Here is a 12,828-nt window from a genome sequence, read left to right on the forward strand (position 1 = left end):
GTAGTTGTTGCGTCAATGATCACTGGCCGTTAGAATAGAACATGCTGGGGTAGACCCAGAGGCTCTGCAGTTGCTGCAACATATTTCTTGTGAACATAAGGTCACGACCGGTAGATGGATCCTTCGCAAGATCAGGCTGATTACCTAACCAGCGTACACCCCAAGGCTGAGAGCCTTGAGTGTAATACATGCAATTGCTACTCCCTCCCCATCGTTCTGGGTTCATGCAAGAAAAAGGTGGGTCTCTCGTGTCAGCAGCAACGAAGAGTGCCCAATTGTTCAGCTTCTTCACGGACGCGGATTTTTAGAGCTCAGATTTCTGGACACCTCTTATCCTTACCCTTCAACATTGCTTTGAGATCCGTGCTAGACAACTAACTTTGTACATCAGATTTTCTCTTTTTTGTTTCTTCAAATTAAAACAACATATGAACTTCAAACTTTGCAAAACACCAAGACGTTCTAACTAGAATGTGAGAAAAAACTTTCAGATTTTTTTGTCAAACATAAATATACGAAATTAGATTTTTTGTATTAAAAAATGTACTTTTTAGTATTTATATTGCACGAAAAATTCTGAAAGTTTTTTCCCACATTCTAGTAAGAATGTTTTGTTGAGCTGCCAAGTTTGAAGTTCATATGTTGTTTTATATGGGAGAAACAAAAAAGATAAATGTACTCGCACGAATCGCGATGCAAAAATGAGTGGCTAGATAAGGGGGTGTCCCAAAGCCTATGCTCTACAGAATATTTTCCGCTTCTTCATCTCCATCCATTTTGCGGGATTGATTGACATGTCCAGGCGATGGAGTGTACAGAAGGCAGATCTCTGAAATGGAAACCTGAGATCATAACAACCCATCAGAAGCATATCATGGCAAACCACTAGCCATGGTTTTAAACACATGCGTGGGGTCTTGCCGTGGCACCACTCGACTGGTAGGTCCCGCAGGACAAGCTTTGGGGATAACTGCAGAGTGTAGATCTTCATACGGTCATCCATGGCGATAAATTGACCGTTCAATTCCACAATCTGCTTTATTCGTACATTGGAAATTTTGAGTTCAGACCAAGAGTCACTTCCAACTTGCCAATCAAATAGGGAGGATTCAGCACTAACAAGGAGGTGTGAATTGGGTGATGCAAGTGGAGCAGTGAGAGTGCTACAATAGTACAACTCAGTGACACTATGGAGACGTGGAGGTGAAACTTCTGCGCCACTGAACGCATCAACAACAAGACAATCTTTGTTGTGGAAGAAGATGAGGTGGCCATAGCAAGAACCAGCATACCGGAACTCTAGCAAAATTTCTTCCCGAATCTGGCAGCGGCGGTTGGTCTTTGGGTTGGATGGATCAATGAATTTAAATGTATATCGATTGCGAGGACCATTGATAGTAGGAGCTTGGATGCCGAGCCTTTGTTGGATGAGGAGAGGAGGGCATAAGGTGCGGAAGACAGATTTGGATGGGTATGCGAAGAAGGCAACACGCCAAGAGATGCAGGTCGCAGCAAAGGCGACAAGGTCAAGGGAGGAGTACAACATAGCAAGGATTGAGTGCAACAGACAATCTGGGAGGTATGCCCAGCCTTGAAGGGTAGACACGTCGCCAAGGTGTTTGGTGACAGAGGCGACAAGCGGTTTTCCGGGGATGTTCATGGTGACAAACTCTCTGCAAAATATATTAAGAAATATAAAGGCGCCAAGATTAGAGAGAGAGAGCCACCCAAGAATAACAAAAAAGAGGCATGTAGTTTGCTAGAACTACAAATAAGCATACAGTTTTGTTTACGTATATGTTAATCAATAACCATGCATAGAGAACCACATATGCCCTCATATATTAAGGAACCTGCTATCTCAGAAATCAAACAATTGCACCCAAGCTGGGGTTTTCAATCTTAGGTTGGAGTATGCATATCTATATCTTACACCAAAAACGAGCGGAATCTAATCATACCTTACCAGGTACCTGCCGAGCTCTTCTGACGGGAACCACTGCACGATGTGTCTCCTCTTTAGGTCTGGATTTGGAGACACATACACAGGAGAGGGGTAGAGCGCATTCCTTGTAGTGCGTTCCTTCAAACTAGTGGTTGGGGCCCGCCAATGGCGGGCCTCCTGAGGCGTTCCTATGCGGCCCTATCTTGACTGAGCACATTTTTCGGTCTTGTTTGATCCCTAATCTCAACTCATGTAACCTTTCTTTACATGTCTAAGAGAAACACCGATCCTGCTAATCGATGGGACAAAGCTTATCAGCTTGCTACAAGTTTACAACCAATTGGTCATTATTGTACGATTGGGTGCACACAACATTTGGTTGGAACACTTCCCCAAGAAAATTCAAGATTAAGGTTAGACCTTATCTAGTCAAGAATAAAATGACATCAATATCAACATATTCACTTTGCACCCCCAAGGCAATGGGAGAGGTTAACGCTGATCATAATGACAAGATGTATGAGCAGGACGAAGACACTTGTTTATAGTCTTGACATATATGAGGATATACCATAAGTTACATGTAAAAAGTAGCAATGGACTTATAATATAGTTTCTAGAATAATCTTCAAAGAGAAATAAACTTGGTAGGGTAAACAATGAATTTATGATCTTTAATCTTTAGCCGACACATCAGTCTTTACAACCTTAAAATATACTGATCTAAAATATTCATAGCTTGAAAGAGCAAGTAGATTTCCTACAAAAAAATAAATAGAAAATTGTTAGGCATGGTGACTGGTGAGTGGACAGACACATGAGTGTGGTCAAAAGGAACAACAACATTTTAACATGCCTACAAAAAACAGAAAATACGGGAGGACACTGTAATATCATGCAAAGAAGAAATCACCTCAGACACTTCTCCCTTTTTAGGAGAACTGTATCAAACACCTGAGTTGTACAAACCAAAAATACAAAAATTAGCAACTATCGGTACTTCATTCACATTCAGTTATATGAGTTCCATCATTTACAACCTGCAATATTTAACTCTTGCTAGTCCTTAGAGCTAGAAGTACACATATTAGATTGGGAAGATCACATTCAGTTAGTCCAAATTAATCAATGAAGTACTCAACTAAGTTTGCTTGTGTGCACAATAATATGCACCTATCAATGATCTGGCTATGCAAACATCTACAGTATAATTTATAATTTTCTAGGATCCTCGGGTCTGAGTATACCTTCACTAAACTGCTGCTCAGGTTGGTCACCTCGGATCACATCAGTGCCTACAGCACTTTCAGTAACAGACTTGTTAAAACTTCTTACTACTGGCACGCTTTCCTGCAAAGTAGGTTCCATCAAAGAGCATCAAGGGAGAGTGAGTACCTAAAAATTCTGAAGATCTAGAACGTAATCTCCTGCAGGCGGCACACCGGACGAAAGGGGGCAAGGCTGCTGGATCAAAATCTCGATGTCCTCTGTCATCCTCTAGTCAGACTACTCAACTTATTTTCATAGACCTGAATTAAATTTTAGAAAAATGAAATTTCATGACTACATAGATGAGATGGTCTAGAAGTAGGGCACTGGAAGAAAGGGGAAGGAAAATATCAGGAAGAAGAGAGGAGGGTGTGTACCTGCATCAACAACACAGTCAAGTATACGGAGAAAAGGTCCGCCGTGCACTTGCCTCAACACGACGATTAATCGGAAGAACTATCCTCCGCACCTGTAGCGCTCAGTCCTGTAGGTAGTCTAGTATTTAAAACAACTCCATTCTAACTGCAAGAATACACATTGTCGCTAGTGAGAGAACCATGGCTCCACATCCATACTGATCTTATTGACATTTAAATATAAACATGGATAGTTAGAACCACACATTGTATGCATTTCTTTATAGATACTTTACCAAAAGAGCTGTACATACAGTACATTCCACGAACGTCTATGAATATTCTTGATATCTTTTCCTTTTGAAAACTTGGAGCAGCACGCTTGTTCTTTGAAACAAGAACATATGCTCCTGGGATCATTTTGGCATTTTCTGATGGTTATTCCAATGAATACACCAGCACAATCTGATCCTCCAACACTATTCTAAGATTAATGTTTCCTCATATACCAATTTTCTTCTTACAGGATGAATCAAGAATGATGGCTTATTTATTCCGTAAAATAAATAAATCTCATAAGAAGATTTAAGAAATAAGATGTAAATCTCCTACGACGCAGACAAGTATATTGGAGAAAAATACATGTACCTTTTTCAAAGCTGACAGGAACTTGTGATCCACAATCCCAACCTATAAACATTTATAGCTTAGTAACCGCATAACTGAAGTCAAATAGAGATATTACTGGCAGAATTTTTATTAAATAAATGAACATAGAGAAGAATTAACTGATTCATTGTTTAACGTCATGCAAGTTATAACTATGTCAGCTTCTCGAGCGAGTTCGTACATATCTTCTGGACCACCTTTCTTGTCAACCAGCCCATCAAGATCTGCAATAGCAATATTTTGAGAGAGGAAGATAACACAACATCTAATAAGGGAATGATACTGCAACTACTGCAGCTTACCACAAGACACTGTATTTGATGACCAGTTTCTTTTTGTAGCAAGAATTTTCACTCCAAATGGTCTTAGTCTCTTGGCAATTTCCATGCCAATGGCTCCGAACCCCATGATAAGTATCTAGCACACTGCACAGTAAATACAAGTTTATACTCAAATGGGATTTTTCTTGTGGAAAGTAGATAAAAGTAACAGTATCTAGCACAGTAAATACAAGTTTCTACTCAAATGGGATTTTTCTTGTGGAAAGTAGATAAAAGTAACTTATACACGAAAAGCATACTGTTTTCCCGAATATTGTTTCTCCAACTGGAAGGCCCAAGTCCTTCTGAATGACAGCAGTATCCATTTCCTTCTGCAAATTATGGCCAAAGTCCAAAACATGAATCTTCCATTACAACTGACAGAAGTAACATATATTTATTAAACTAAAAAAACTTATCTTCCAAATGATGGAAGCTACAAAGGTAGCTTATTTAACAAAAAACTGAGTGAATATTCTGTACAAATATATGCAACATGATGAACCATCGCTTGAAATCAGTGTCCGATTGCCTGAATTGTTGGATATTGTACTAAGTAGTGTTAGAGTTATAATATAAGTCATGTACCCCTTTATATTTATCTCGTTGTATGAGGGGTTTCCTGCATATGTTCCACACCTGTACATGTATATATATATCGGTCTATGGCCTCATGGGAATACAAGTTGCATATTCCTAACATGGTATTAGAGCTAGGTCAATTTTTTGCACGCTGCAACTCGTGCTTTTGATCCGTCTGTTCGATCGAAGCAATCCGCTCGATCTCCTCTTCGTCTCTCGATCGAAGCAGGGGGCTCGTCCGCAGGAGCCCCCGATCTCCTCTTCAGCCAGCCGCTAGCAGGGCTTCTGCTGCCGGCCCCGTCCCGATCGGGTGTCTTCCAGCCGCTCGGCAGCCGGCCCGTCCCGCTCCCGTCTAGCCGGCGCTCAGGAGCCCCCGATCTCCTACCCAGCCGCCCGTCCCGCTCTCGTCCAGCCGGCGCTCAGGGAGCTCGGCTGCTGGCCTGTCCCGCTCGGGCGCCACCCAGCCGCCCTTCCCGCAGGCGCCCAGGGCGTCAGATCGGCCCAGGGGGCTCGTCCTGCAGGCGCCCTTGATCTCCTCTCCCGCCGGCTCTCGCTGCTCCCGTAGCAGCGCCTGATTCCGATCCAGTCGTTCTCATCGGATCTAAAAAAAAATGTCTGCTGCATCGGGTTATGTTGCTGTTCCTCGCTGTCCGGTGATCTTTGATGGTACTAACTACACCGAGTTCACTGGCTTCATGCGCATTCACATGCGTGGCATCCGTCTTTGGGGTGTTCTTTCTGGCGAGGTCTGTTGTCCGCCACGTCCAGTTCCTCCGGTGGCCCCTACCCCGCCAACTCCATCGGTTCTTCCTACGGATGCTAATCAGGCTGCCAAGGATGCGGCTAAGGTTGCTGATGAGGTTGCTGATCGTGCTTATGATGAGAGGGTTTTGGCTTATGAGGAGGCTCTTCAGTTGTATCATGGTGCTCTGTCTGCTTACACCCAGTGGCTTGATGATGATGCCCGTGCTGCAGCTGTTCTCACTGCTAGTGTTCTGCCTCGGTTTGCTTCTGAATTTTTGGGTCTTTCTACTGTCTTTGAGATGTGGACCCGTCTTCGTGAGCGCTATCAGCCCTCTGGTGATGCCTTATACCTCTCTGTGATCCGCCAGGAGCATGCTCTTCAGCAGGGTGACTCTACTGTTGATGACTTCTATGCACAGAGTTCTGCTATCTGGCGTCAGCTTGATTCTCTCCGTAGTGCTGGGTGTCGTACCTGCCCCTGTTGCCAGGCTGTCCAGGCCAATTTGGAGTTTCATCGCGTCTATGAGTTCTTGTCTCGGCTTCGTAAGGAGTTTGAGCCCCGGCGTGCTCAGTTGTTTGCTCGTGGCCGTATTTCTCTCATGGAGGCGCTTTCTGAGATTCGTGCAGAGGAGACTCGCTTACGTGGTGCTGGTTTGCTGGAGGTTCCCTCTGTGCTTGCTACTCGTGCTCCTCCGCCACCTGCTCCATCGACCACTTCTCGCTCGAGTGCTCCGCGCTCTTGCCCACTCCTTCTGGAGGCTCCGGTCGCCCCCGTCCACACTGCGCCTATTGCAACAATGATGGTCATCTTGAGTCTCAGTGTTACAAGAAGAAGAAACACCTGCGCAAGGCTCGATCATCATCTTCAGGGACTTCGTCGTCTACCTCGATAGCTTCAGCCATTGCTTTGACTGAGCAGGATATTCTGAGACTTAAGCGTTTGCTCGCGGCTTCAGGTTCTTCCTCGACGGGTACTGCCGGTTCTGTGACTGATGCTTCCCGCACTGAGCAATCACCCTCTACACAGTCAGGTACATCCCCATGGGTTCTGGACTCTGGAGCTTCTTTTCATATGTCTTCTCATTCCTCCACTTTGTCCTCTCTTCGATCACTGGATTCTCCTATTCATGTCTTCACTGCTGATGGTACTCCGCTTTCTGTTGCTAGTAGAGGCAATCTTACTACTCCTTCTTATTCTGTTCCTGATGTTGCTCATGTTCCTCGACTTACCATGAATTTGTTTTCTGCTGGTCAACTTACGGATTCTGGTTGTCGTGTCATCCTTGACGTTGACTCTTGTTCTGTTCAGGACCGTCACACGCACACTCTGGTTGGGGCTGGCCCTCGCCGCCGTGATTCTCAGGGTCTTTGGGAGTTGGACTGGCTTCATGTTCCTTCTGCTGCTACCACCATCGCCAGTTCTTCCGCTTCTGTTGCCTCTGTCACTGGTTCCTTCCAGTAGTGGCATCATCGACTTGGTCATCTGTGTGGTTCTCGGTTGTCTTCTTTAGTTCGTCGAGGCCTTCTGGGGTCTGTCTCAGGAGATGTCTCTTTAGAGTGTCAGGGTTGTCGTCTTGGTAAGCAGATTCAGTTACCATATTCACATAGTGAGTCCGTGTCTAAGCGTCCTTTCGATTTAGTCCATTCTGATGTATGGGGTCCGGCCCCTTTCGCTTCGCAAGGTGGTCATAAATACTATATTATTTTCATAGATGATTTCTCTCGTTACACATGGCTTTATTTCATGACTTCTCGTTCTGAGGTGTTGTCTATTTATAAGCGTTTTGCTGCCATGGTTCATACTCAGTTCTCTTCACCCATTCGTGTTTTACGTGCTGACTCCGCTGGCGAGTATATCTCTAAGATGTTGCGTGGTGTTCTTGCTGAACACGGGACTCTCTCTCAATTCTCTTGTCCTGGTGCTCATGCTCAGAATGGTGTGGCTGAGCGAAAGCATCGACATCTTCTTGAGACGGCTCGTGCATTGATGATTGCTGCCTCTCTCCCGCCTCATTTTTGGGCTGAGGCCGTCTCCACATCCACCTATCTTATCAATATACAGCCTTCCGCTGCTCTACAGGGTGGTGTTCCTTTCGAGCGACTTTTTGATCGTTCTCCCGATTATTCGCTGCTTCGCTTGTTTGGTTGTGTTTGCTATGTTCTTCTTTCCCCTCGCGAACGCACCAAACTGACTGCTCAGTCTGTTGAGTGCGTTTTCTTAGGCTACAGTGATGAGCATAAGGGCTATCGTTGTTGGGATCCTATTGGTCGTCGGATGCGTATCTCTCGAGATGTGACTTTTGACGAGTCTCGTCCTTTCTACCCACGCCCATCTTCCTCGACTTTTTCAGTGCAGGATATCTCTTTCCTCACTTTTCCTGACACACCTATCACCCTCGCCGACACTGTACCTCTCCGTTCCACTTCCTCTCCTTCTCCACATCTCGTTGACTTGCAGTCACCTTCCTCCCCGGTCTCCTCGTCTAGCTTGTCACCGGGTTCTCCACCTTCATCTCCGGTGACTTCCTCTCCCAGTTTGTCACCGGATTCTACACCTTCATCTCCGGTGACTTCTTCGTCGTCACCCCCTGATTCTACCTTGCCGATCCCTCCTTCTATTATTCCATCTCTTCCTCAACATTACACTCGTCGTCCACGACCAGTTGATGCCTCTGTGGATGGGTCGTCATCTTTCTCTCAGCCTACTTATGGTTTGCGTTCTCGTCCTCGTCCGCCTGTTGATCGCTTTGGATTTCCCACTGCTGGTGCTGCTGTTCTTGAGCCGACTTCTTACCGTCAGGCTGTTGTTCATCCTGAATGGCAGTTTGCGATGGCAGAGGAGATTGCTGCTCTTGAACGCACTGGTACTTGGGATCTTGTTTCTCTTCCTCCCGGAGTCCGTCCGATCACTTGTAAGTGGGTCTACAAGGTTAAGACTCGCTCCGATGGTTCTCTTGAGCGTCACAAAGCTCGTCTTGTGGCTCGTGGTTTTCAGCAGGAGCATGGTCGTGATTATGACGAGACTTTTGCTCCTGTGGCTCATATGACCACTGTTCGTACCCTTCTTGCCGTTGCCTCTGCACGCCACTGGTCTATATCTCAGCTTGATGTTAAGAATGCCTTTCTTAATGGTGAGCTGCGTGAGGAGGTGTACATGCAGCCACCACCTGGGTATTCTGTTCCTGATGGCATGGTATGTCGTCTTCGTCGCTCTCTCTATGGCCTTAAGCAAGCCCCCCGCGCCTGGTTTGAGCGCTTTGCCTCTGTGATCACTGCTGCTGGTTTTTTAGCAAGTGCTCATGATCCCGCATTGTTTATTCACCTTTCTCCTCGTGGTCGGACTCTTCTTCTTCTTTATGTTGATGACATGATCATCACGGGGGATGATCCCGAGTATATTGCCTTTGTAAAGGCCCGTCTTAGTGAGCAGTTTCTTATGTCTGATCTTGGACCTCTTTGCTACTTTCTTGGGATTGAAGTCTCTTCGACCTCTGATGGCTTTTTTATATCCCAGGAAAAGTATATCCAGGATCTTCTTGCTCGTGCTGCTCTTACTGACGAGCGCATTGTTGAGACTCCTATGGAGCTCAATGTTCACCTCCGTGCTACTGATGGTGATCCTCTCCCTGATCCGACGCGTTATCGTCATCTTGTTGGCAGTCTTGTCTATCTAGCTGTCACTCGTCCGGACATCTCTTATCCGGTTCATATTCTGAGTCAGTTTGTCTCTGCCCCCACCTCGGTTCACTATAGTCATCTCCTTCGTATTCTTCGATATCTTCGAGGCACGATCTCTCACCGTCTATTCTTTCCTCGCTCCAGTTCTTTACAGCTCCAGGCCTATTCGGATGCTACGTGGGCTAGTGATCCTTCCGATCGCCGTTCACTTTCTTCTTACTGTGTTTTTCTTGGTGGTTCTCTCATTGCCTGGAAGACGAAGAAACAGCTTGCAGTTTCCCGTTCGAGTGCCGAGGCTGAGTTGCGAGCAATGGCTCTTTTGACGGCAGAGGTGACTTGGTTACGGTGGTTACTTCAGGATTTTGGTGTTTCTGTCACTACACCGACTCTGCTTCTATCTGACAGTACAGGTGCTATCAACATTGCACGCGATCCTGTGAAGCATGAGCTCACCAAGCATATTGGTGTTGATGCTTTCTATGTGTGCGCTGCTGTGCAGGATGAGGTTATTGCTCTTTAGTATGTGCCTTCCGAGTTACAGTTGGCGGATTTCCTGACAAAGGCTCAGACTAGAGCACAACATGGCTTTTATCTCTCCAAACTCAGTGTTGTTCATCCACCATGAGTTTGAGGGGGGGTGTTAGAGTTATAATATAAGTCATGTACCCCTTTATATTTATCTCGTTGTATGAGGGGTTTCCTGCATATGTTCCACACCTGTACATGTATATATATATCGGTCTATGGCCTCATGGGAATACAAGTTGCATATTCCTAACAAGTAGGATCCACGTGAAATAGAAATCATGTTTAATAGGCTCATCATGTATTTTTTTTTCCCAAATTTCTGCAGCTTGCATGCCCTTTTATCAAATCCAGCGGCTGCCGCATCAGCAGCTCAAACTGGAACCTACAGGCGCATGGCACAATGAAAAGCAACCAATAATATCACTGGATGGCTGGATGCAACACAGGACAAAGGGTGGATGGCAGGGAGGGAGGGAGCAACGCGATACCTCGAGCAGGAAGGGGTTGGGGCCGGGGAGGGGGGAGGTTGAGGGAGCACGCGAAGCGCGCGGAGCTGAGCAGCCTCTCGCCGTAGCAGGAGAGGTCCATGCCGCCGCCCTGGATGATGAGCAGGAAGACGAGCAGCGAGGGCCCCGACTCGAAGAGCTCGCCGCCGCACTCCTCTTCCTCACCTTGGAGAGCGGCCGCAATGTTGAGCTGAGTCTGGCAAATCGACAGATCCGACGAAAGTGGTCTCACCGTGCTCGGCGGCGGCGTCGCGGCCCTCCTTCCGCTGCCGTACTCGGGGAAGAAAGGGAGGGGTGGGGGAGCTGGTGTTCGGGCCGGTGCTGGCACTACAGCGAGGAGCCGGTGGTGGAGGAGGCGGCGGAGCTCGGGGCGGGGATAGAGGCGGCGGACTGTGGTGCCGGTCCGTGGTGCCGGGCGCCGGAGGAACTGGGGCAGTGGCGGCGGCAGCCTAGGGAAGGGAGAAAAGGGGAGGTTGCGTGATACGAAGAGAGAAAGAAAAGAAGCACCGACGCCCTGCGCTTTTTTACTTTTTTTTTTCTTGCTAGCACAGTAAAATTGACGAGGTGGAATGCACGAGGAGGCGCCCTTGATGCACACCTTATTGTTTGGATGGAGGCCAGCTGCCGGCTTCGTCCCGCCCGGGTGGGTGGCTACAACAACAAGAACCGCACTGATTTTTTTTGAGACAATCGCGCGAAGCTTTATTTATCTTGATAAAATGTTTACAGGGGCAAAAACGAGATTACCGGGGTGTCCTAACCAAACATGGCGGCCTACCCCTAACTTCAAGATTGCTGGTTTTGTTTTCTTTGGAGCAAACAAGGCGGGCGCTGGTGTGTCTCTCTCAGCCTGCTCTGTAGTAGTCTTTTGGAGTTGTTTGTGGGCCTTCTCTGGGCTTGTACGTGCCCATCTTGAACAGAGATGAAAATGAGCTGGACCAAACTGCCTCAAAAAAAAAAGAGCTGGACCAAATAATTCCTGAAATGAAAATAATCTGGACTAAATGAAAGTATTATTACATTTCCCTATAAATACATTAGAATTCAAAAAAAAATCTCCACTTTTTATTACATTTCCCTCCTGGACCAAATGAAAGGATGTGTAGAACTGGGTACAAACTATCTTATGACCGGTTTGGATTTATTTCACAAGGCTTGCAGACAGTCCGCCACGCGTGAACTCGTTGTATTTTATTTTATTTTTTGGCAAGAAGGGTCCCAGATTACATTGAAAAGAAGCAGTGGTACAATGCCCTAGGAAAATAGAAAATTACAAATAGCACCCAGGGGAACCAATCTAGCCCCACCACCAACGCGGGATGAGGGCACGCCGTCACCGCTGCTCCTTGCCGGAGCTAGCGAGACCCTTGGTTGTGCGCACTGATTAAAGACGTCAGAAAGTCACCATCCTCTGTCTTGAGGACTAGCACGCTGGAGATAAGCTAGATTGGAACTGCGCCGCCACTTGCGTCGGCTTGTTGAACAACGACGAGAGCCTGCAAATCCGGAGTCACCACGCTCCTACAAAAGCTGCATGCCCCCATGTCGATGCCGGAGCACGCGTCACCACGGAAGCGAGGGCAGGGCATAAAATCCACCTCGAGGTCGACACCATCGCCGCACCGGCCTCGATTGGTTATCCTGCTACCAGATTCGCCGACGATCGCCTCCAAAAGTCAGCTTTAGGCCTTCTCGTGGCATTTTCTGGAGATCTAAGGGGTAAACATGATTTATTTTTTCATGCAAATTAATGACACCACAACCGACGAATAGGGCTTACAATAGATCCTTATATAATCTCATGCCATAAAAAATATAATGTGTTTTGGTTATCGTTTAAATGTTCTCTATGGCTCTAAGTATTTGAGCAAAAGATATTAAGCCATGGTTTTGTTTACGACTTATTGAACCAAAGCATCAAATTTACCTTAACCACAAGTCAGAAATAAATAAGGGAGTTAGGTTCAATTATAGTGCCATGATAAAGCGAGTTTATTATGTCACCTAAAACTATTACCGGTCGCTTCTAACCACTAAGAGATAAAAGAAGAGAAACTAATAATTAAACTCACTAAAACTGAAACAACAGCAGAGATTGGAGGATGGAACGTGTGTTGGTGGAGAAAATGGGAGAGATTGGAGGCGGCAAGAATAAATGGGAGACGTCCATGAAACAGGAGGAAGGTTCAGTCTAAGCAGCGTATTCCTTTTTGACACAAAGTAAAAGTGGT

General features: G+C 46.2%; 1 long non-coding RNA gene across 3 annotated transcripts; it reads right to left on the reverse strand.

Moving 5' to 3' along the window:
* Positions 1 to 2,574: 2,574 nt before the first annotated feature.
* On the reverse strand, positions 2,575 to 11,046 carry LOC119341907. 3 transcript variants are annotated; one of them, XR_005165324.1, is made up of 10 exons: positions 10,580 to 11,046; positions 4,820 to 4,891; positions 4,542 to 4,664; positions 4,360 to 4,463; positions 4,219 to 4,260; positions 3,592 to 3,736; positions 3,341 to 3,474; positions 3,193 to 3,248; positions 2,859 to 2,899; positions 2,586 to 2,705 (listed from the first exon to the last, which is right to left on the reverse strand). It is a non-coding gene; the product is annotated as an uncharacterized LOC119341907 (long non-coding RNA). The 3 variants fall into 3 exon arrangements; XR_005165323.1 differs by having other exon boundaries at positions 2,584 to 2,705; positions 3,193 to 3,474; XR_005165325.1 differs by lacking the exon at positions 2,859 to 2,899 and having other exon boundaries at positions 2,575 to 2,705; positions 3,193 to 3,474.
* Between the last annotated feature and the right edge of the window lie 1,782 nt (positions 11,047 to 12,828).

The sequence above is a fragment of the Triticum dicoccoides genome, chromosome 7B, assembly GCF_002162155.2.
Source record: "Triticum dicoccoides isolate Atlit2015 ecotype Zavitan chromosome 7B, WEW_v2.0, whole genome shotgun sequence".
NCBI classification, from domain to species: domain Eukaryota; kingdom Viridiplantae; phylum Streptophyta; class Magnoliopsida; order Poales; family Poaceae; genus Triticum; species Triticum dicoccoides.